This window comes from Magnolia sinica, chromosome 14 (genome assembly GCF_029962835.1).
Source record: "Magnolia sinica isolate HGM2019 chromosome 14, MsV1, whole genome shotgun sequence".
NCBI lineage: Eukaryota > Viridiplantae > Streptophyta > Magnoliopsida > Magnoliales > Magnoliaceae > Magnolia > Magnolia sinica.
The window spans coordinates 63025037-63048692 of record NC_080586.1 but is presented as its reverse complement, the minus strand read 5'-3'; the positions used below and the strand labels follow the sequence as shown (position 1 = coordinate 63048692).

At 43.8% G+C, this 23656-nt stretch overlaps 1 long non-coding RNA gene across 2 annotated transcripts; it reads right to left on the bottom strand.

The window, feature by feature from the left end:
• Positions 1-17165: 17165 nt before the first annotated feature.
• LOC131225905 (uncharacterized) lies at positions 17166-23374 on the bottom strand. 2 transcript variants are annotated; one of them, XR_009161609.1, is made up of 8 exons: positions 23114-23374; positions 21184-21292; positions 20060-20152; positions 19874-19973; positions 19548-19643; positions 18636-19406; positions 18422-18538; positions 17166-17502 (listed from the first exon to the last, which is right to left on the bottom strand). It is a non-coding gene; the product is annotated as an uncharacterized LOC131225905 (long non-coding RNA). The 2 variants fall into 2 exon arrangements; XR_009161610.1 differs by having other exon boundaries at positions 19548-19973; positions 20060-20145.
• Between the last annotated feature and the right edge of the window lie 282 nt (positions 23375-23656).

Genomic DNA, 23656 nt, shown 5'->3' with positions numbered 1-23656 from the left:
TTTCTATGTTCGTCCCATCTGATGACTTGTCTAGGCTGTCTCCATGATAGCGCATGTTCATGGCACACTGATCACGCGAATCATCCCTTAAACCGAGGTTAAGTAGTGAGTATTACGATAGTTCACCACTATTTTGAAAGTAGCTATGATTCATGCCGCACTCATATACGTTAATCAAGACCATCCAAATTTTCATGAACATTTCTGGAACTTAGATATCTGATCTCATTCATTAAGAAATTCTCTACGGAACCTAAAATAACCGGTGGTTAAAAATCTATTGGCAAAATTAGGGAAGCGGATTGGCTGGTCTACAACACACCACATTAGGGTACCTACCCTCTTCCATAGCTCAAGTGGTAGACTGAGTGCAGATGCCTCGTTTAGACACTGAAGTCATGGCATCGATTCCCTGGTGGGGTGTATACTAACAAGCCAAAAAAAAAAAAAGGTACATGACCTGTGATAAGGAGCACTGATGCTCATCGAGCTTCAAAGCTTACGTCTCTATAAAAATATTTCAATGACAAACGTTCAAAGTGATCCACTCGATCTTTAGATCTGTGTTAACTTTTAACTAAGTATTACCATGAATTCCTCCCGTGAAGATGCAGATATAACAAATACTTCAAGATGGGATCTATATAACTTGGTGATGTAAAAACACCAGCGAGGTCGGTGGTGCGTGGTATGCCATCCAATCTGCTTCCCAAAATTAAATGATTAAGTGAATTTACTGGTGTACATTACACCGGCTATATAGCTCAATTGACGTAAGCAAGTTTTGTGAATTTGTTAATGAGGTATGTGTTGTTGATGCAATTATCTGGTTTGTCCTCCTGGATCCTTGTATGCCTGCACAGAAAAAGGACAAAGGAGACCCTGGCTAGCGCAGGGGACCCTCCGATGCCAAAGTCAGGCCTGGACTCGGGGTCTTAAAGTATTGAAAAGTCTTTTGGAGGAATTTGTTTTCGTACCTCTCAAGGTGAGGCCCCCCCCTTCTTTTATAGCTGCTGGGGCATTTAATCGTACGAGGATTCTCTTCCTGGTATTGTGCGCGAGATCTTCTCCTGGGATCACGGAATCTTCTCCTGGGATCACGGAAACAGGATCGTGCCCGTCTCATGCCTTCATCCGATCCCGTGAGCTTCGGGATCGGGAATCTTATCCCAAGACATCCGGAGTGCGGCTTCATCTTGTGACGGTCGATCCGATAAAGAGGTCCGCCCGAAGCATGCCCGAGACATTGACGAACATTACGATTAGTCGGGGCCGACTAAACCTTTGCCTCGGTCTAGCGAATAACTCCTCGGATTTGACACATCCTTTGGTGGCCCGAGGCATTTAGTCCGAGTCTGCGGACTTGTATGTTTTGTCCCCAACAAGAGCCCCCTAAAATTTAAGTGAATTTTCATATGACACTGAGGAGTAGCGAGTGCTGAGTCGGTTCATAACTTAGTCCGAGACGAGAAGTAGTCGTTAAGCGCATTCATTGAGACCTTTGATGGGGACGGTTCAGCTTCTGACATCGTATGCGCCGTCAGCTATCAAATCGCAGGTCCCGCCAATGAGGATTGGACACGTAGTAAAGCTATTATTGTTGCTAGTCGGCGTGCTCCACGTGTCGAGTGGGGGAATCGATGCAGGCGTCGAATCATTTCCCCATTAATGTCTCCGCCGTAGGGCGACCTTATAAAACGTCAGGGGTCCCGCACTTCGAACTTTTACTGCTCTTGCCATTCTCGCTCTGCGTTTTCTCTGGGATTTGCGTAGCCTTTCATCTCCTTCCTTTCTTCTCTCTTTATCGTCGGCACTTCTTTCCGCCACTGTTCCTTTCTCTCCGGTGAGTTTCTCCTTCCTCTTTATTACATAATAATAATGGCGGATAGGAGTTCTCAAAGCCCCCAGGTGGGAGTTTCCGGAGACGAAGGCGAAGCGCAACGTTTTTGGGACGTTGCGGAATCGCCCTCTTTACTAACGGAGATAGCAGTGGATGCCAACGCTGCTTGTATGCCTGAGAGAGTCACCGACGATCAGGCGGAGCGCCCTGCTTCCGTCGTTCCTTTCCGTGGCGGGTCATCCTTATTAACCCGCCCGGGGAGGCCCAACTTACCAAGGGACATGGAGGAAGATGAAGAGGAAGAAGATGAAATTTTAATCGCCGGAGGAACCCCTGACCCAGTTCCTGCTGATGAATCGGCGCAGGCCGAGTCTGAAGAGGAAGAATTACGGTTCCTTCAGTCTTGACTGAGGCGGACTTGGACAGAATTCGAGTCGGGTATCATATCCCCGAGTCGGTCATCACGTATCTTCCTCGCCCGAATGACCTGCCAGATCACCCTCCTGCTGGGGCAGTCGCAAGTTACCAAGTATCGATGCGGTGCGGCTTGCGTCGCCCCTTGAGACCATCGTCAGGGAGTTTTATCTCGCATCTGATTGCCCGGGGCGGATAGTCCCGAATGGGTGGAGGAACTTACTCGGATGTGCGGTGTTGTGGTGAGATGGAACGCCACCGCTCACGTCGGCAGTTTCTCCACTGCAAGTGCGGGTAAATCCGAACTACCCGGGCTTCTACTCTTTGCTGCTTGGCGAGGCGGAGGCGGTTCCTCGATAACCGACCCTCCCACTTCCAACAAACATTGGAAAGAGCGTTGGTTCGGGCATGTGGTCGATGGGAGACGGACGAGTCCGGGTCTTGCGAGGCTCGTGTCCCTCGGACATTTCAGAGAGCAAGTGACTTGGGTCTTCTCTCCCTCGCCCTTTTTCATTTTTTTTTTTTTTTTTTTGTTTTTGTCTGACGAACTTGTGTTTGGCAGATATTCCGAAGAAGAAGCCGAAGCTCGGCAGCACTGCCTCGGCTCGGATCAAAGAGTTGAAGTCGTTGGATCCGAGGGACGGGTCTTGGAAGGTGCTTCTACAGCCGGAGCGCCTTCACCTTGCAGGTCTGGACTCGGAAGTTACAGGTAATTAAGAACGAATCTTCTGAATTTTTCAAATTTCCGCCGACTTACTTCGCCTGCTCTCCCCCTCCTTTTTTTGTTTTTGCAGATCTGCCCGAAGCTCGTCCCAACCTAAGGATTGTCCCCGAACCGGAGATGAGGGGCTCGTCCTGCCCTTAGACCATTCACGAAGTTGAAGGCTCCTCCACGGTCGGTTCTTCTTTCGGAGTCGGCCACCGAAGAAGCAAAGGGTGCCGCGGAAGGAGAAAGAGCCAGCTCTTCTGCCCCTCCGGTCGTCGTGATTCCCGACCGGACGAAAGGGCGGAAGAGACGGCGATTCGCCGGATCCTCGGGCGGCACGACTCGGCACGCGTTGAGGCAGCGGTGCGAGTCGGGAAAGAGAGGCAGGGCCACGACCTCAAGGGGGAGGAAGAGACGAGGCTGCGTCCTCCCAGGGAAGAGACGAACCAGGAGGGGCCGTCAATCCTGCAACAAGTGGTGTCGGGGATGGTTCCTTGGGCCCTGGCCCATGGGTGTGAAAGAGAGTTCGTGAAACTCTACAACGCTCCGTCATCGCAGACCGTCAGCCACGCTGCCCGGATGCTTTTTGAACTCGCTCCTTGCTTAATCAAGGCCAGCAAGGAGCTATCCTCAACTCATCGGCTACAGGCTCTTCTGTCTGAGGCCGAGATCCGGGTCGGCGTCCTGACAGGCGAGGCGTCTCTTGCTCGGAAAGCTGCCGAAGACGCGAGGGCAGAGGCGGCTTCTTCCAGAAGGGCCCTGGACGAAGCGAAGGCAGAGGTCGCTCAGGCACTGGTTCGACTCTCCAAAGCCGAAGAGGAGAATCAGCGAGTTCTGGCAGTCCATGCTTCGTGCGCGGATGACTTAGCTCGGGCTAAGCTTGAGGCGGCGGAGCGCATTCAGCAGGCCGAGGAGAAGACTCGGGAGGCCGAGACGGCTAGGGACCAGGCCGTCCAAGCATTCCTTGAGTCGGCCGAGTTTGAGGACGAGAGGGATCGCCTGTTCCAGAGCGGATATCTGGAATGCGTCAAGGATATAAAGAAGTCTTTTCCTGACCTTGACCTTTCAGAAATCGAAGGCGGGGCAGCCTCAGAATCCGAGAATCCGGACGCCGCCGCTGAAGACACAACTGCCGGGGACGGGGCCGACGCATGAAGACTTTGGTTTTTTTTTTTATATGTAAATATTTTTTTTTTGCTCCGATGTATTCGGTTGCTTTTGTACTTACACGTATTCGGACGAATGAAAAAGCATGTCTTTAAACATCAAATAGTAAGCTAAGGATAGTAGACCTTGAGGTGTTCAGCGTTCCATGGATGAGGCAATGACTGTCCGTTCAGGTCTTCCAGCCGATATGTTCCTGGTCTAATGGTGCCCGAGACGATATAGGGTCCTTCCCAATTGGGTCCCAGTGTACCCGACCCAAACTCCTTAGTGTTGGAAAACACTTTCCGAAGAACCATATCTCCCCTTCGGAATCTTCTAATCTTAACTCGGGTATTGTAGAACCGAGTCACTTGTCGTTGTCGAGCCTCCGTGCGCAGCCTCGCCCTTTCCCTTTGTTCGTCCAGAAGGTCGAGTCCGAGTGCAAGGAGTTCTTCATTCTCTTCTGCATTGAATAAGGTGATTCGAGCCGAAGGTAATCCGATTTCGACGGGAGTGACTGCTTCCGAGCCGTAAGCGAGTAAAAACGGAGTTTCTCCTGTGGCCGTTCGGGTTGTAGTTCGGTAAGCCCAAAGAATTTTCGGGAGCTCTTCGGCCCATGCTCCTTTGGCCGGTCAAGCTTGGTCCGAAGATGTTGCTCGATAATCTTGTTAACCGCCTCAACTTGTCCGTTAGTTTGAGGATGATGAGGTGAAGAATAGACATTTCTGATTCCGAGGTTGTTGCACATCTCGCGAAAGCTCCTATTATCAAATTGCCTTCCATTATCTGTAATAATGGTACGGGGTACTCCGAATCGGCAGATAATGTTTTTCCATACAAACTCGGTGATCTTCTGCTCGGTTATTCTGGCTAATGGTTCCGCCTCGGCCCACTTCGTAAAATAGTCCACTGCTACCACAACAAACTTGGTCTGCCCTTTTCCCATAGGGAGCGGTCCTATGAGGTCGATGCCCCATTGTGCGAAAGGCCAGGGACCAGTCATCGGCGTTAGTGCTTCGGGTGCTTGCCTCGGAATTGCCGCAAACCGTTGGCATCTGTCGCATTTTTGAATGAGCTCACGAGCGTCGTGTTGGATAGTGGGCCAGTAGTATCCCTGTCGTAAGACCTTGTAGGCGAGGGATCGCCCTCCAGAGTGGTTTCCGCAGATTCCTTCATGAATTTCCCGTAACACATAGTTTGCCTCGCTGGGTTTGAGCACCGCAGCAACGGGGCGTAGTATCCTTTCTTATAAAGGGTCCCGTTGAGTATGGTGTAACGGGAAGCTCGGATCTTAATTCGTCGGGCCTCGGTGCGATCCTCTGGCAACTTTCCTTCGTCAAGGAATTGGCGGATTGGATCAATCCAGGATGGTTCCGAGTCGATTGTATTGACGGCCTCGCTAATTGGCTCGTCTATACTTGGTTTATCGACGTATTCGACAGGGACGGACCTGAGTATATCGTCTTCTTCGGCCGAGGCGAGCTTTGCTAGCAAATCGGCTTTGCTGTTTTCCGTACGAGGTATCCGAGTTACACGGCAGAATTGAAATCTGTTGATAAGTTCTTTCGCTTTCTCCATGTAAGCCCTTAGCCGGTCTTTCCGTGTCTGGTATACACCTAAGCTGAAAACGCTTAGGTGCGTGACCTCCATGCTAGCGGCGAGTCGGAGGCCGAGTAGCAACGCTTCATATTCCGCCGTATTGTTCGACGCTTGAAATCCAAGTCGTAAGGCATACTGTATATAGGTGTGATCGGGGGTTTCCCAGCCCCACTGGCCTTCGAGTTGGAAGAACCGTCGACATACAGATTCCATGGAATAGGGCAAGGGGAAGCGGTCGAGGCGGGCACTGCATCGACCTTCGGCGTATCGTTCACTGAGAGTTCGGTTGAAGGTGTTCCTTCGGCGATAAAATCAGCTACGGCTTGCCCTTTGATTGCTGCCTTTGGTCGGTATTGAATATCAAACTCACTCAGCTCGATAGCCCATTTGGTGAGTCGGCCGGAAGCTTCTGGTTTCTGCAGTACCTGGCGAAGCGGAAGGTCGGTCATTACAATGATGGTGTGGGCATGGAAATACGGCTTAAGCCGCCGAGATGAAGTTATTAAAGCCAAGGCAACTTTCTCCAAGCTTGGGTATCTTGTTTCTGCCGGCAGTAATGCTTTGCTGACATAGTAAACCGGCAGTTACTTTCCTTCAGATTCTCGTATCAAAGCCGAGCTAACCGCTGCCTCGGACACGGCTAGGTAGAGGAGCAACGACTCCCCTGGTTCGGGTTTTGATAAGAGAGGTGCAGAACCGAGATATGATTTTAATTGCTGGAATGCTGCTTCACACTCTTCCGTCCAACCCATCGCTTGTCTCCCTTTCAATTGATTGAAGAAAGGGAGACATTTATCCGTAGCTCTGGACAGGAATCGATTAAGTGCTGCGACTCGTCCGGTCAATCTTTGGACGTCCTTAATGGTTTTGGGGGATTCCATATCAATCAAAGCCTTTATCTTCTCAGGGTTTGCCTCTATTCCTCATTGGACTAAGAAACCGAGGAATTTTCTGGAGCCTACTCCAAAAGCACATTTACTTGGATTTAGCTTCATCAGGAACTTCCGTAGGATTAGAAACATTTCTTCCAAATCATTCACATGATCCGCCGCGTGTATGCTCTTGACAAGCATGTCGTCGATGTATACCTCCATGGTTCGGCCTATAAGTCGAGCAAAAATTTTGTTAACTAACCTTTGATAAGTTGCACCGGCATTCTTCAGACAAATGGCATCACTCGGTAACAATAAAGGCCTTTGTCGGTGACAAAGGTAGTTTTTGATTTATCTGTTTGATGCATTACAATTTGATTATATCCCGAATAAGCATCCATGAAGCTAAGGAGCTCATGTCCGGCTGTACTATCTACTAGCTGGTCTATCCTCGGAAGCGGAAAGCTATCTTTGGGGCAGGCTTTATTCAAGTCGGTATAATCAATACAGACTCGCCATTTCCCGTTGGACTTCTTCACAAGCACGACATTCGCGACCCACTCTGGATAGTGTATTTCTTCTATGAAATTAGCCTTGTAGTAGTTTGTTGACTTCTTTCTCGATGATGGCGTATCGTTCGGGGCCGAGCGGTCGTCGCTTCTGTCGGATCGGTCGATATGACGGATCGGCGTTAAGTCGGTGAGTCACCACGGAGGGGTCGATCCCTTGCATATCTTCATGATTCCAAGCGAATACGTCGGCGTACTCTCGGAGCAAGGCGATCAGCTTTTCTCTCAAAGGGGACTGCAAAGATGAGCCAATTCGCACTGTCTTGGATTCCTCTGTTTCGTCTAAGGCGATTGAGACAAGATCTTCGACCGTGTCCTCGTTCATAATTCTCGCCCGAGGGTCCAACGATTCGATTGTTAATATGTTGGTCGGATTCTTGTCGGCGGCTCCTTTTACAGCTATCATGTAACATCGCCTTGCGTCTTGCTGGTCTCCCTTAACAATTCCGACTCCTGACTCGGTCGGGAATTTCATTGTAAGATGGTATGTGGATACCACTGCCTGGAGGAGACTCAATGAAGGTCGGCCGAGTATCGCATTGTATACCGAGGGTTGATCGACGACCAGGAAGTCAATCATCATCGTCGTCTGATGTGGGGCATTGCCAGCAGTGAGTGGTAATGAGACAGTTCCTTCAGGCAGCACCTGTCCTCCGGAAAAACCGATCAACGGGGTCCGAACTGGGCGCAGTGTGGATCGTTCGATCCCCATTTTGTCGACCGCCTGGGTAAATAACACGTCTGCAGATGACCCCGTATCGACTAGTATACGAAACACCTTTCGGTTAGCGATAGTCAGGTGACAATCAATGCGTCATCGTGGGGGTGATAGATGCCTCGGGCATCTTCTTCTGTGAACGAGATGCAATATCTTTCTCTTTTCTTCTCCTTTGATGGCCGATCTATAATCATGAGCTCGGACTGAGGCTGACTAAGTTTTCGTGCGTGATTCCTTCGCGCGTTGTTTGAGTCGCCCCCACATTGTGGACCGCCGATAATCGTCCGGATTTCTTCCATAGGTTGACTCTCGGTCGGGCGCGCCTCGGATGCCCCAGCTTTGACCATATGTTCTCTGAGTCGGCCGTCTTTTATGAGTCTTTCGATCTCTTCTTTTAAGTGACGACAATCACTTGTGTTATGCCCGTGATCGCGATGATAATGGCAGTACTTATCCTTATCCCGCCGATTAGGATTACTCCTGAGCTTACTGGGCCAGCTAAGAAAGCCTTCGTTTTTTATTTCCATCAGTACCTCTTCCCGAGTTTTATTCAGGGGAGTATATGTGGAAAATTTTCGATCCGGCCGTTTTCGACCTTCGCTCGTCACGTGCTTGATCCTCTTTGCGTTTCCTTCCCGGCCGAGTCGGCTTCTTTTTTTGCCGACTCTTTGGCCGAGGTTTTGGTTTCACGCAGGATTCGCGCTTCCTCGGCGTTGGCATATTTATCGGACCGTGACATAAATTCTGCGAGTATCGGGCGGAGTTTTGTCTAGAGATGCCAGAATGGCTTATCCCTAACTCCTTGCATGAGTGCATTGAGGGCCGTTTCTTCAGAAGTTTCAGAACTTGAAGGGATTCGAAATTAAAACGCTTGATGTAATCTTTCAATAGCTCTCCTGCTTCTGAACTACGCTATTCAGGTGCAGGGGGCTTTAATTTTTTCTTTCCGCCGATGAAGTTGGTGAGGAAGGCGTTGCTTAGCTCAACGAATGAACTGATGGATTTTGGTTTCAGCTGTTTGAACCACAGTCGAGCTACATCAGTCAATGTAAGAGAAAAGGCCCGACACATTACTGCATCCGAGGCATCGTGGAGCTCCATATAGGTTCTGAAGCACTCAATATGCTCGGTCGTCGGTCTTGCAGGTGAAAGGAGTGATTTGAGGTAATCGAAACCTCTCGGGCAATCGGGCTTTCATTACCGAGTCCACAAAGGGGGACGCTTTCGCTTCGGACCCGGTTGAATATACATTCCGGCCGTGCTTTATGTCTGCCATCTCTTTTGCCATCTCTTCCCGCACTTCTTTTTTGAAATTTTGAATGTCGGCTTTCCAAGGTTCGCTGCTTTCTGCCGTGCCTTCCATGGAAGGGCGATTACGCCTTCTTCGTTCTATTTCGTGCCGAAGATCAGTCGGGGGGAGGGTGGCGTTGGCTGACTGCGCTGGAGATGGTTCTGACCCGCCTTGGGGTTGGCTCGGCCGGAAAGACTGCGGCGCAGAAGGTTGAGGATCAACCGCCGCCGTCGGTACGCGCGCCGTCTCCCCTTGCTTCTGTACATTCGTTCCAGCATCTGTTTCATCGTATTCATATCGAGCGGATTTCTTGAACCTCCTTGTCCAACCGCCCATCGTCGCGACCCGTTGATTGTGCTTGTTCCGGTCGCCCCTCGTCGGCGGTTGTTAGGTGCGTTCTGGGCTGGGGGAACGGCGATTGGACCGGGTGGCCCTGTAATCGCGTTCTCATTCAAATCTTCTTCTGGGACCGTCCTTCTAGTCATCACCATTGGACTCAATATAGAGGTACGGGATGGCTTTTTGCACGATCCCACAGACGGCGCCAAACTGTTGATGCAATTATCTGGTTCGTCCTCCTGGATCCTTGTATGCCTGCACAGAAAAAGGACAAAGGAGACCCTGGCTAGCGCAGGGGACCCTCCGATGCCAAAGTCAGGCCTGGACTCGGGGTCTTAAAGTATTGAAAAGTCTTTTGGAGGAATTTGTTTTCGTACCTCTCAAGGTGAGGCCCCCCCCTTCTTTTATAGCTGCTGGGGCATTTAATCGTACGAGGATTCTCTTCCTGGTATTGTGCGCGAGATCTTCTCCTGGGATCACGGAATCTTCTCCTGGGATCACGGAAACAGGATCGTGCCCGTCTCATGCCTTCATCCGATCCCGTGAGCTTCGGGATCGGGAATCTTATCCCAAGACATCCGGAGTGCGGCTTCATCTTGTGACGGTCGATCCGATAAAGAGGTCCGCCCGAAGCATGCCCGAGACACTGACGACCCTACCGACCCGTCGGGGCCGACTCAACCTTTGCCTCGGTCTAGCGAATAACTCCTCGGATTTGACACATCCTTTGGTGGCCCGAGGCATTTAGTCCGAGTCTGCGGACTTGTATGTTTTGTCCCCAACATGTGTTATATTTAAATCATTTATTCATCTCGCATGTTTGTCTTAAGACTTGAGACGAAAAATAAGATAGATATAACTATAAAGTGAACCACACTAAGATATGCAGTGGGAAATTGAACGTGTACTATTGAAATTCTTTTTAGGGTCATAGAAGTTTTGCATCAATATAAAATTTATTTTTCCTCGTCATTTATGTCCTTGTGACATTACGAACAGATTGGATAGAAAATAAACATCATGGTGGACCCTACATTATCAGTTATCTCCGTTGCTATTTGTGGTGTGGTCCAGATGATCTTTGGATATGATTTAATTTTTAAATGTTGCCCTAGAATAATCTCTAAAAATAAATGAACGGTGTAGATATAATAAATACATCACCATGGGGGCTACATCACCATAGGGGCTACGTAACTTTAATCTCCTTTAAACCGTGCGTACAACCGGAGCTCGAGGAGCGTCAGTGCTCATCTTCGCACGATACATACATACAGCAGTTATATATCTGTTGTGTGGTACACCAGCCAGTCCGCTTCCCATCTCCAGCGATTTGCATGGTCTGGATTGGCTGACAAGTATGTTAGTGGAATCGTCATGAGTCACCACCGTTTTCGAAGGGCCGCGGAGAATAGACGGGTCCTGCCCTCAAATCCGAGGTCACGGGATGCTGTACTGACCGCTGACAGTGACAGGTTCCTAATTTATCCGGAGGGAATTGTATGATACTGTGGTAGCGTATCGTGCTGGATACGCAGCCACCCAGAAAGTATACACGTGGCATACATTTACTCAAAACAGACCGAATAATTTATGACACTGTCTGTTGTTAAGCTATAGCCTCAAAATCAGATTTTTCCAAACATCCTTCCAACCGGCTTCAAGTAGATTTTTTGATGAAACAGGACCGCTGGCTGATGTACCACACACCATCTATATAGCTGCGAGCACTGATGCTCCTCGATTTCCGAGTTGTACGAAGAACTTAAAGGAGATCAAAGTTACGTGGCCCGTAGGGATGTATATCTACTTCCATTGTCAATTTTTTAAAATTATCTTACGTTATCATCCAAAAAAATAATCAAATCGTAAGAACACTTGGACTACACCACTGGACCGCATCACAAATAGCAGTGATGGTGTTTTTCACTGTTAAATAATTTATATGGCCCATCATAACATTTATTTTTCATCTAATCTACTCATAAAGTCACAAAGATTGAGATAGAGAGAAAAAACAAATTTCATATTGGTTCTAAACTTTTGTAACCTCAAAAAAGGTTTTAATGGCAGACGTTCAATCCCCCATTACTTTTTGCAGCGTGGTCTACTTGATGGTTAGATCTACCTTATTTTTCGTGTCAAACCTTATGATGGGCTCGTCAAATGGATGGACAATTTGAATATAACACATACCTCACCCACATAACTTATTGACATCAATACAGCAGCTATATGGTGTGAGGTACACCAGTCAATCCGCTTCCACTTTCCAATTTTAACTGTCCAATCAATGCCTACATTTTTATGCAAACGGATTGGCTGGTGTACTGCACACACTAGCTATATATCTGTCGTATTAATGTTAGCAAGTTTTGTGGCTCTGATCATGAAATATGTGTTATATCCAAACTGTCCATACATTTAGTGAGCTTGTCTTGAGGCTTGAGATGAAAATAAGACAAATCTAACTACCAAGTGAACCACACTGCAAAAAGTAGTGGAGGATTGAATGTCTACTATTGAAACCCTTTTTGGGGTCATAAAAGTTTTGGATCAATATGAAATTTGTTTTTCTTTTTCATTCAGGTCTTTGTGACCTTATGGATAGATTGGATGGAAAATAAACGTTATGGTGAGTCCTACGAATTGTTTAATGGTGAAAATTATTATCTCCACTGCTATTTGTGGTGTGGTCCAAATGATCTTTAGATATGATTCATTTTTTCTGGATAATGCTCTCTAAAAATAGATGAATAATGTAGATATAATAAATACATCACCATGGGGCCATGTAACTTCGAGATCCTTTGAACCGTTCGTACAAATTGGAGATCGAGGAGCGTCACTGCTAGTCTTCGCACAATACATACTTAAAGCAGCTATATAACTGGAGTGTGGTACACCAGCCACTCCGCTTCCCATTTTTACATGTTCAATTGATCTCGTGTTTTCTCTTCGTGACAAATCTATACTAGTGCCACAATCTGAATGGTTTACTTCTAATTATTTTATGCCACGTTTGTAGGTTTTTTAATTATTTTATGCGACGTATGTAATTTTAAATAATTTTCAGGTGCAAACGTGTCCTATAGACAGTCAACACGCAAAAAGCGTGCCCCGAGCATATGCTTAGAATAATTTTAAAAAACAACTCACTTTTCTAAACCTTTTTCCAAAAGAAGCTCATCTTTTCACCTTGGCAATCTCGCTTCAATCTGTCTTTTATGACCATTTTCTGGTGTAAAATGCTCTCTTCCTTTCATCTCTCCTGGGTGTGTCAATGGACCGAGCTCGGGCCTGAAAACAAACTGGGTGTGTCAATGGGCCGAGCTCGGGCCTGAAAACTCAGAATTTCCAATAGACTCGAAAGAGTTCAAAACCCGGGCCAAGACTAGCCCCCGGCCATTGACAGCTCTACGCAAAACCCTCGCACCTCTCTCATCTCGTCTCAAATCCTTTTAGCAAGGTGCAAATGATATTCATCAGGTGATCCGCAGCGAATGATTAAGAAACGATTGTAGATTACTTGGAGAAATCCCTGGTTACATGACTCTTTGGGGCTCACCATGATGTATGTCTTACTATTGGAGTATAATGTTCTACAAGGAGTCAGCTGATTACTAGTCCGGATACTTCATACGATCCACGCAACTCCAACATGTGTAATCCACGTTAAATTGGGAATACCTTTATATATGTATTGTATATCCATGATGTTCATCGGTGTTGGCAGCTCGGACATGGGCCCAAACATGAAGCATATACAAATCTGTGGTGGACCACACCATAGGAAACAATGGTGATTGAACAAACACTATTAAAAACTTCCTAGGGCCCACCATAATGTTTATTTCCTATCCGACCTGTTAATAAGGCCACCGAGGGAGAAAATAAATATCTTGGTAAAAAAATGTGGCTCGCAAGAAGTTTTTAATGGTCAATCACCATTATTTCATGTGATGTGGTCCACCTTAGACTTGAATTTGCTTCACTTATGAGCTCATGCCCTAAAATAATTAGCAAAACGGAATATACAATGCATACACTAAGGTGGGGCCCACAATCAGGGCCACAATGTGTTGGGCAAGGTCAGGTGGCACCTAATCTTATTTATGTTGTGGTGAACCGACATTTCAACCTTTTTATGTTGTGGTGATCAAATTTACCCGGACTGTCAGTAGCAAATAATACTTCACACGGTCGCAGTGAATTTTCAAAATCGGCACTAGAACGACCCAACAAAGCATTGCAAGTGTAAACAAAATGCACTGAAGGGGTACCTAGGGTCATCTGGAACCAACTGATGGTCCAAATTGGCTAAACGTGATCCGCAAGAATCAAATTCATGTTGGCCGCATGGTAGCGATTCGGACTGAGAGATTGACGCAGGGGAGGACGTGAGGTCGAGCACCGTCTTCCTCAAGAGGATAACTATTCCGAATCCACGGAACTTCTCTGGACTCCTCACAAAGACTTCTCGAATCCACGAGGAAAGAAAGAAGAAAATAGAAATAAATTCTAATAAATTCGAAATTGATTGATGAATAATTAAAAATGAGTTCACAACCCTTTAAATAAGGGTATCAAGCAATGGGAAAGAAATCATAATCAAACTACAACTCAAACTCCTAGAATCCATGACTTACTATAAATAGTAAACTTACTATTTATAGACGGTCGTGATGTCTACTAGTGCGCAAGGTTTTCGGCCAAAAATAGTAAGTGTCCTATTTGGCTTCACCAAACCGTTCCCCTAATTATTCTAAGCTCTTTGCACGTTGGGCGCAACTCCTAAAGCCCGACGGATGAAGAGTTATAATCAAACTAAAACTTACTATTTATAGTAAAAACGAAATTAAAACAGGGAAACGACCATCGATCAAGGGGTTTTTCGCAATTCCGGGCTACGCAACCCGGCATAGCAGGGTTGGTTGGCTAAAGTAGCTCGTTCTACCCCAAAATCATATATGTTACGTCAGATAACTCATTCCAGATTGTGAGATACGCCCGATCTAAGGTCCGATGGTCTGGATCACTTCTGTCGTCGACCGGGCCTTTTCTGATCCATCTTGGCCATGAAACTGTCTGCGACCCGCTCTACATCAGTCCCCTCTGCGACCCGCTCTACATCAGAGATGGGGGCTGCTGCTAATTGAGGTGGAAAAATCACCTCAAAATTCATGAAATACAACAGACAAGAATCCAATTCCCGGTGGCTTTTAAATGACTACTTATCAGCTGTGTCGGCTTATATCACCCGAACATCTTGAAAATGTGCATATATGCTATGTCAGTACCCGATGTGAATTCGATTATTACCAATCATGCATATCTATAAATATCCTGTCAACCTTCCTCATTTGCAACAATCATGGTTAAAGAGAGGCATCCATAACTACAAGGAGGAAGATTTTGAGAGGGTTTGGGTTGATCAAACTATCATTATAGATTAGACGGCAATAGATCATTGCTTGTTCTGATACAGTTGGAATCCAATAAATTGTGGACCCAATGTTGTACAAATGCAATGTATCATTCCTAATAAAGATTGACATTGTATTATTTCTATCAGTCATAATTCTAAACCTCGGCCTAGTAAACTTGAGTCGATGAGATTTCAAGCCACGTGCACATGATAATTGGTTGCAGGCGTTACTCAGCTTCAACCCTTTGTGAATAGACTAAATCAACTCAGTGACTATATTGCCTTGACCCTATGAACTATGCTAACAATAACAAACAATTTAAACACACGAATTAGAGCCAGAACAAAAACTCTAAGTGTTATCGGTTTCACGATATAAAATTTCAAATAATCTGATTTCAGTTACTTGTATCTCCTACAATGCTCGATCCATGAATCGCGGAATTTCAAAAAATTAAGAAAAATATGCAAGAAAATGAGTTAATGATAATCAGAAATCAATTTCAACACAAAGAACTTAACTAAATAAGGATAAATGCAACTTCCAAACAGGAATCCCTAATCTCATTCAATTAGAAAAAAGATATAAAAAAACTCCCCAATCCATGAAAATCCAAACAGAAATCAAGCCTACAAAGTCAAAATTACCTGAACAATGTTAGCGAACGATCTACTCCATCCATGCTCATTCAACGAAGGAACGATCGACTCTATCCATGTGTCGCCAATAGAGGAATGATCGTCAGACACCACCACCCGATCCGCGTTGCCAAGCACCAACGTTGGCATGAGCATCAACACAACCTTCACCCACTCAGTGATGAAATTAAAGAAATCTGATTATCACTACCAAAAAAAAGGGTACAGGCTACGGATTAAAACCGTAGCTAAATGCCTATGGCTACGGTTTTAATCTGTAGCACTGCTATAGTCGTAGTCACCATAACCATATGTCAAAACCCTTTAACTATGGATTTACTCCGTAGCCATAGATTCAAATAGCTACAAATATAATCCGTAGCAACTATTTCTATAGCAAAAAGTACTTACAGCTATGGATAGTATTTGTAGCTAAATGTAGTACTGGATCCATAGCAATATGCCGAATTTAATAACAGCTACAGTTGTTGGACTATCAGCTACGGTCAATATCCGTAGCTATTGTCTATATTTTAAAAAAATAATAAATTATAATCATTCATTCATTACCATCAGCGTAATCATTCATTCAATAATGAATCAATTACAATCATTCTTTCAATCAATTACAATTACAATAATGCTAAAAATAAAAAGAAAAGGACATCATCCTTTTCTTGGGCATGTACTCATTGAGAAGCGTCTTTTCATTGCCTTGAATGCAATAACCTAAGAGCTTGACCAGATTCCTATGTTGAAGTTTTGCAATCAATATAACTTCATTCTCAAACTCTTCTAGGCTTTGTCTGGAACTCCTAAAAAGTCGTTTCACAGCTATTTCTTGTCCTCCTAGTAGCTTCCCCTGAAAAAAATAAATTATAAAGACAATCCTAACAACCATTACCTTATATTGTCTTTTGCCCATTCACATGCCAAGGTTTCAATATACTAAGGTGTCATGCAATTTGTCCTTATATCGTCTTTTGCCCATTCACTTGCGAAATTCTTTGTAAGTTGATTAATTGCCGTAGACAAAACAAACAGACAATAGGAAAAGAAAAAAAAACAACCTTGGAATTTGAGTGAGAAATGTGAAGGCTACTTAATGGCAGTAGGATTCTCAATCTTACTATCTCCAGACATGCCAATATGGTATGTGGCATGTATATGCTACATCCCTGTTGTTCATCAGTTATGCAGTATCAACATCTACTTGTGAAAATCAAGCCAGTCCAGTCACTTGGTGGGCACACATGTTACATACATGCATTTCTTACCTGACTACTGAACTGGCAGCCATGAAACATACATGATTGGACCCACTTAACAAATGGACAAATGGCTAGGATCTCACACACACATGCGGCATTTGAATGTTTGGGACGAGTGAGGTTTGAGAAAAAAAAAACAAACAAACAAACAAAAGAGAGAAAACTGGATTAGCTGACAAGTGACCCTCTTATCACTCCATATCTGGCAAGAGAATCAGCCATCTAATTTGCCTCTTTTAGAGTGAATATGGAAAAATTAGATACAACAGAGGAAACACAATAGTGAGGATACTTGCAAGCAGAATTATTATTATTTTTGTTTTAGCTAGCTATACCCCACGTGTTCACAGAGGAAACCCAACAGTGAGGATACTTGCAAGCATTTCAACCATTTTGGATTTAGAATTGGCAGGCTTTCTTGTCGCCTCAATTAGTCCCCATGAAATTTTGCATGATATCAACATGCCGATATATATTATATTTTCTTCTCTTTTTTTCCTCTTTGGTTTCCTTCTTTTCAAAAATGTTAAATGGAGATGAATTAGAAGTGGCTAGAAGACCCTAACAACAAATCAAACATGTCATCTGGAGTTAGAAGAGTCATATCACCAAGAATCAACTCAACATCTGGTCTACCACTTTCTGATGCCGCCTCCCAAGCTTCACAAACCTTCAAAATACACACATTCACACTCAAATGCACACACACACACACACACACAAAAGATAGAAAGAAAAGAAAAGGAATGCTGAACAATATGCTTTGCTCCAACTATAAGTTGTGGCAACTCATCCACTGTACATGTGGCACACAAGCACCAAACCAAGCCCATCAAAATTGTGAAATGGAAGGTTCAAAAAGATTATGGTCTCTGGTCCAAATTTGGTTGGCAAGATTTAGATAGTTTAAGTGTTCCGAGAGACCCATGATTCAGGTAGTCTCAGCATGGATGTATGCTACGTGTTCATCATTAAGTTGCCATGACCTAGTGGTGACAATCACACAATGTACTCTACCAGTGGGTCATTGGCCCATTGTGATTAGAGCCAAGGTGTGTTGTATCAGCAGTTATGTAACAGTAACGGTGAAATCTAAAGGCACCTTTCATTAGCATTCAACTGTCCTGACCTTCACTCCAATACCAGAACATCCACTGTAAGTACGTTTGACTGATGCAAGCTTATAATTCTTTGTGAATTAATGATTTATATTATGCACTAGGCAACCTTTATAACTAGGAATTATTTCAATGTTTATGAAATCATTGATATTGATTGAACCTTCTACAAGTATATGACCCTTCCATTTTCCAATAAAAACATGTTTCTCAGAAGTGGCTATTTCATCCCCATTGAGCAATCAGATCTATTCTACCTAGAGATTGGGTGTGTTCATTGATGGTAGAGAAACCTAGTGATGAATTTATGCATACTATCTTTCTTCTTGCTGAGCCACAAAACTAGCCATTCTAATCCCAAAGTACTTAGTAATGACAGGTAAGAATTTCTATAATTTTCGTAAATATGCAGAAATTAGAAGCATTTAGGTGTATTATTAGTACTAGTTCTTTCATGAGCAGAAAACTTACAGCGAGGCTTTTGTCCATTTCTATGAACACTGCTTGCATCTTGCCATAGATTTCCGAGTTGTTGTCTTGCTATTTTATGCCTTCCTTTGCAGTCTTTAGCATGTTTTTGCGAATTAGCTGCACATCGCCAATATCCAATTACATCAACAAAAAACTACATCAGTCTTTTAATCAACAATGCAGCAGCAAAATCTTTAGAAATCCTTCAATTAACTTGTCTTTCTAAAACAGAAAGGCTTTTAAGCCACCGCATTTAGACAATGGGACCCTCTTGTTGAGCAGCTTGGATCTCACAAATGTGTGGCAGATTGGCATGTAGAAGCCATGAGCCCCTTGCAAGGTTCACTTACATAGTGTCCATAAAAATCAATCCTAGCCATTAAGACACTCGAAAACAAGAAGACGAAACACAGAGCGAGAGAGGGCATCAGTATACACACCCAGGACAAAAGATCATGGTCCATGACATGGGCTTCTAGGACCAATGAAAAGAACTCCTGAAATTAAATGAAATCTAATTGTGCATTAGAAAAGAAAAATAGCTGTTTTGATAACTAGGCAAGCTTTAAAGCACTTAACCAAGTCAATGAATCTTATCCGCCATCTTTTGAACCATTTTCAATATTTCCAGTGTAGGGTGCTTTTGGTCGCACTAAATATCATGAAATTTCAGGGTTAATCAGTCTAATTAGATGAAAAATATCATGAAATTTCATGATATTTGGTGCAGCCAAATGCAAGCTTAGCTACAGTAATTTATGCATAAAACATGATTGGCTCGCTACTTGTATGATTTCATATTTGATTCTAATTTTTCGAATGATTAAAATTGGTATGCACATCTATACAGCTGAAGATAAGCATATGAAAGAGGAGATTCACTATACACATATAAGAGATCCTGGCCATTCACCAGGCGTCACAAGACAGGTTCACTCATCAGGTATGCCACATGTGCATGCTGGATATAGATGATTGGTATTGTCTACCAACCAAGGCAAATCATTAACCTGGATCTTGCACATGTGAGCAATGCTTGCACTTTTCTCCCAAATCTCCTCTTTAATCAGCATTACTATGAACCTTCCCAACATTTTTATATGTTCAAACAGCAGAAGAATTCTACCTTGCACAGACGATGCAAAAAGATGTCCTTAGAGAACCGTGAATCATCCAATATCACCAATGCACCTTTCTCAAAACCAACTGTGTTTGCATGGTCCTTACGAAACCCATCTAGAAAAGATTGGAATTCATCTTTTCAATAAATTAATTAAAACAGACTCATATAGAAAAAACTATTTTACAAAATCTTTTTAGAGATAACATGTCTTTGATTGATGAAACAACCAAAGAACAACTGTGAGATCCAAATCGATGGGAAGCACACCATCAACAAATTGAAGTAAGAAATTTTCTAAAACTGAAACAAGAGTCTCAAATCTCATTTACCTGTTTCTGAAAGCATAGGACATACGAAATACCTCAAGCCAATTTCATCAATTCCTCATTAAATGGAACAAAACTGGGCTTTCCCTGTGTAGTACCAAAACTGCTAGAAACAAATACTTTTCCTCAGTTCACTGATCATATGTTCAAAGTAAGTATAGGAAGCAAAAGCAGAATTAGAAACAGGACCTTATTGATATGGTCAAAATCACAAAGTAGAACGGCCACTGCTGCCAGCAAAGTAGAAGCCACTACCAATAGAGCAACCATACACCCTGCAATCTGGAAATTCAAAAATCACAAAGAATTCGCATTTGCAAATTATTAAAAATAAAAAACCAACCACTAATAACAAATACACAATCCCAACAAATCAAGAACCCAAATTGTGAAATGGTAGTTTAATTGTTGAGTTCTCAAGGCCTATTGGAATAATGGATTCCAATTGCAAAAGTTGCAGTGTATCTCCACCAGAAATCCCGCAGTTTCTACTGTTGGGACTGGATGATATGATATTTGTATTCATCCAATCCTTTGGTAATTTACAAATGCCGGATGGAATTTGCACGGAACAAGTGCAATTCCATACCACCTAATCCCATGTCCCAAATAGGCCCTTGGGTCTACCAGGTAAAATGCAAAAAGGGAATGAGAGAAAACCTAAGATTTATTATTAATTTTCACCAATATTTAAATTTAAAAAAAAAAAAACAAAAAAATTTGGGACTTATAAGAAATTTTCTTGTATGAATACACTTTTCCTTTACAAAAGCACCATGTCTTATGCCATGAAGTGCGATCAAGCACTTGAAGCTCAGGGCACCATAAAAAGGATGGTATATTCTTTTAAAGTGAGTAGAGAAAAGGGGGATATTCAAAAATACAACGTGTCACCCTCCATTCACCTAAAAATACAAACAGAAATACATACACACTCACACACAGACAAACATACATGCATATACAGAAAAAGATCGCCATCAAACATTGTGCACCAAAAGCCAGTGTACATGTCTCCCATCAATTGCGGATGGAGGGAGGGAGGTGTGTACCCACTTTTCAGGAATACTGCACCAAAGTCAGGCCAGGGGCATTAAGCCCTAGCTCAATGGCAGTGCTTTCTGTCACAACCTTGAGTGTCTCAGGTTCATACATGTTGACATACTCATATGTATAATATACATGCATGCATATACTTAATATGCATGAATGCATAAAAATCCTCATTTGTTGTCCAAGAAAGAGATTGCTTCAAAGTACTTTCATGAGGAGATGAAATTCAAAAGTGCAGTGTAGAATTTAAATTAATTTACCTGTTCAAAATTGGAGTAGGCTAGTCTCTCTTCCATGCGTAAATAGGCAACGTCAGATGTACTCTGGCAGGCTGCTAGGATTTCTTCGTGCTCATGAAGTCCCAAAAACCTATTCCATTAAAGAAGAATGGTTTATTGGCTAAAATTTCATATGGCTGGCATTGTTCTAGTTCTAAAAGCTTTAACTCAATTTACTGAAAGGAGAAAAGAAAAGTATGTAACCCATGTCAAAACTGATGGAATCAATGTTTTGAAAAATCAAATCAAATAGGTAGAACCACAAATTTGTTTAAGTATTTTTGAAAGATTAATAAAATACAAAGACTAGATCTTTCTTTCTTTGATAAGTAAGCTGGGCTTGACCCTGAGACCTCAATGTTGAAATGTAGTTTGTCTACCATTGAGCTAAAAAAGAAAGGAGAAATCAATAATATTCCACAATTCCATAATTAACATTAGCCAATTTATAACAATCTATGGCAATGTGATTAGTAATGAGCCATATAGAGCATCTTGACTGATTATAAGAAAGAAGTTAGTCTCAGTATGTTACTGACAACCCCACTACATCACCCTTCATTTCTTATTAGATATTAAGCTATTAAGAATCACGAAACCATATTTTAGTCCATTAGTGATGCAATTGTATGATTCATATGTGGTATTTACGAAAAGAAGCTGTGCAATGACCATCCTTGGCTGAACATATGCATAGCAACCATGGGTCCTTGGTTTGTATAGGGTCCTTATCCTAACTATTGATCTGATGGGCTCGGCAGTGGATGGATTGTCCCAAAATCACCAAACCAATGGGTGCATGAGAATCTCTCCACACCCATATCACAGATTGAGAAAATTACACCTACATAAAGCCTACGAAACAAACCTGTAGCTTGGCAATGCAAAATAAAGCACAAGAATCTCTCTACACCCATATCACAGATTGAGAAAACTACACCTACATAAAGCCTACAAAATAAACCCATAGCTTGGCAATGCAAAATAGCCAAATGCTGGCTGGTACAAGAGAGAATTATAAGTTCATATTCACTGGCCATTTTATCATTTCTTAGCGCGCATAATTCCTCACACGTGGGGCCCATTGTTTGGCAATCCAAACCATTGACTGATGGCCTGCCATGGATTTAGGATGCCCAAGAAATCTTCCAGATAGGAAGATCACAACCAATCATCATGGTGGCTCCAAGTAGATAAGGTTTGTATTCAGTGGAATGATAGGCCGACCAATAGCTAGGATCTTCCAATCTGGGAGGTTTCTGGATGATCCCCAACCCATGTCAGGCCTAACAGAACAACCAGTCGGATCACCAAACCAATGGATGCACGTGCACGGAATTTAGTGTTCAAGAGCTTATAATTACTCAAATGCCAATGGAGTTTGGAGGGTAGCAGCCCCCATCCTTCACCCAATCACCCTGTCAAACTTCTTTTTTTTGCCCAAATCACTTCCCCTAATCTCTTCCATTTGCATAGGCAATGGAGCAGACAAACCTAAATTCCCATTTTGACCCTGGTAGATCCCATTCATTCCAAAACTGCCCTCAACAGCCTTCCCAGGCATAGTTGGGTCAGCAGACAAACCCAAATTGTCATTTCGACCCTGGTAGATCCCACTCATTCCAAAAATTCCCTCACCCTTCAAATTCTTTTCAGGGTTTCTTTCATCATCACTGATCTATTGAAATCCTTCTAGCTCAACGTCAAGCCCTTGCTCATCATTCAAAAGAACCTTGGATAACCCTTCAATGCATTCAATTTCTCTACTCAATTCATCCACTAAATCTCTCTGATCATCACACAGAACCCGATGATCAATACTGGCACCATTTTCGATAGCTTGAATGCTTGGAAATGGCTCCTGAGCATTGGTCAAAGCTTTAGATCGAATACCATTCTCTGAAAAGCTTACCTTTTTTATTGATTTGGAAGGAGTCTCTTACCTTTTCGCTGTCATGCCATTAATGTACTACAATAGTTGAATTAGTTCACTGTTTATTTCCCTTTTCCCTTCCCGAATCATCGAGTCACTGCCCTGAATGGATTCGAGCTTTTGGAGCAGACTGGTGACTTTCTTTAAGAGGGCATCGGGTCTGCGGAGTTGGGTCTTGTCTAAGAGAGAGGATTTGAGGGCAATAAGATTAGATTTAATAGCGGCAAGGTGTTTAAGTTATCTGAGGGTTTGGGATTGACAGGCAAGGAAAGCTCAGATATGGGTTTAGATTGTAAGACCCATATCCTAGCTCCTACCATTCTGTAGGCTTCCGCGGTCCTTTCGTTTGAATTTCGACAGCTCGCGACCTATAATTGGCAGTTGCGCATGACCCTAACTCGTATCCCATTTTTCAGAGTCGGCTCGACCCGAGACCTATACCCTTGTGACCGCGTCGTCGCCGCGGTTCCGACGCCGCATCTCGCTCGTCGAGGCAATACCCGTGCCAGGAAGTGTGGGCCT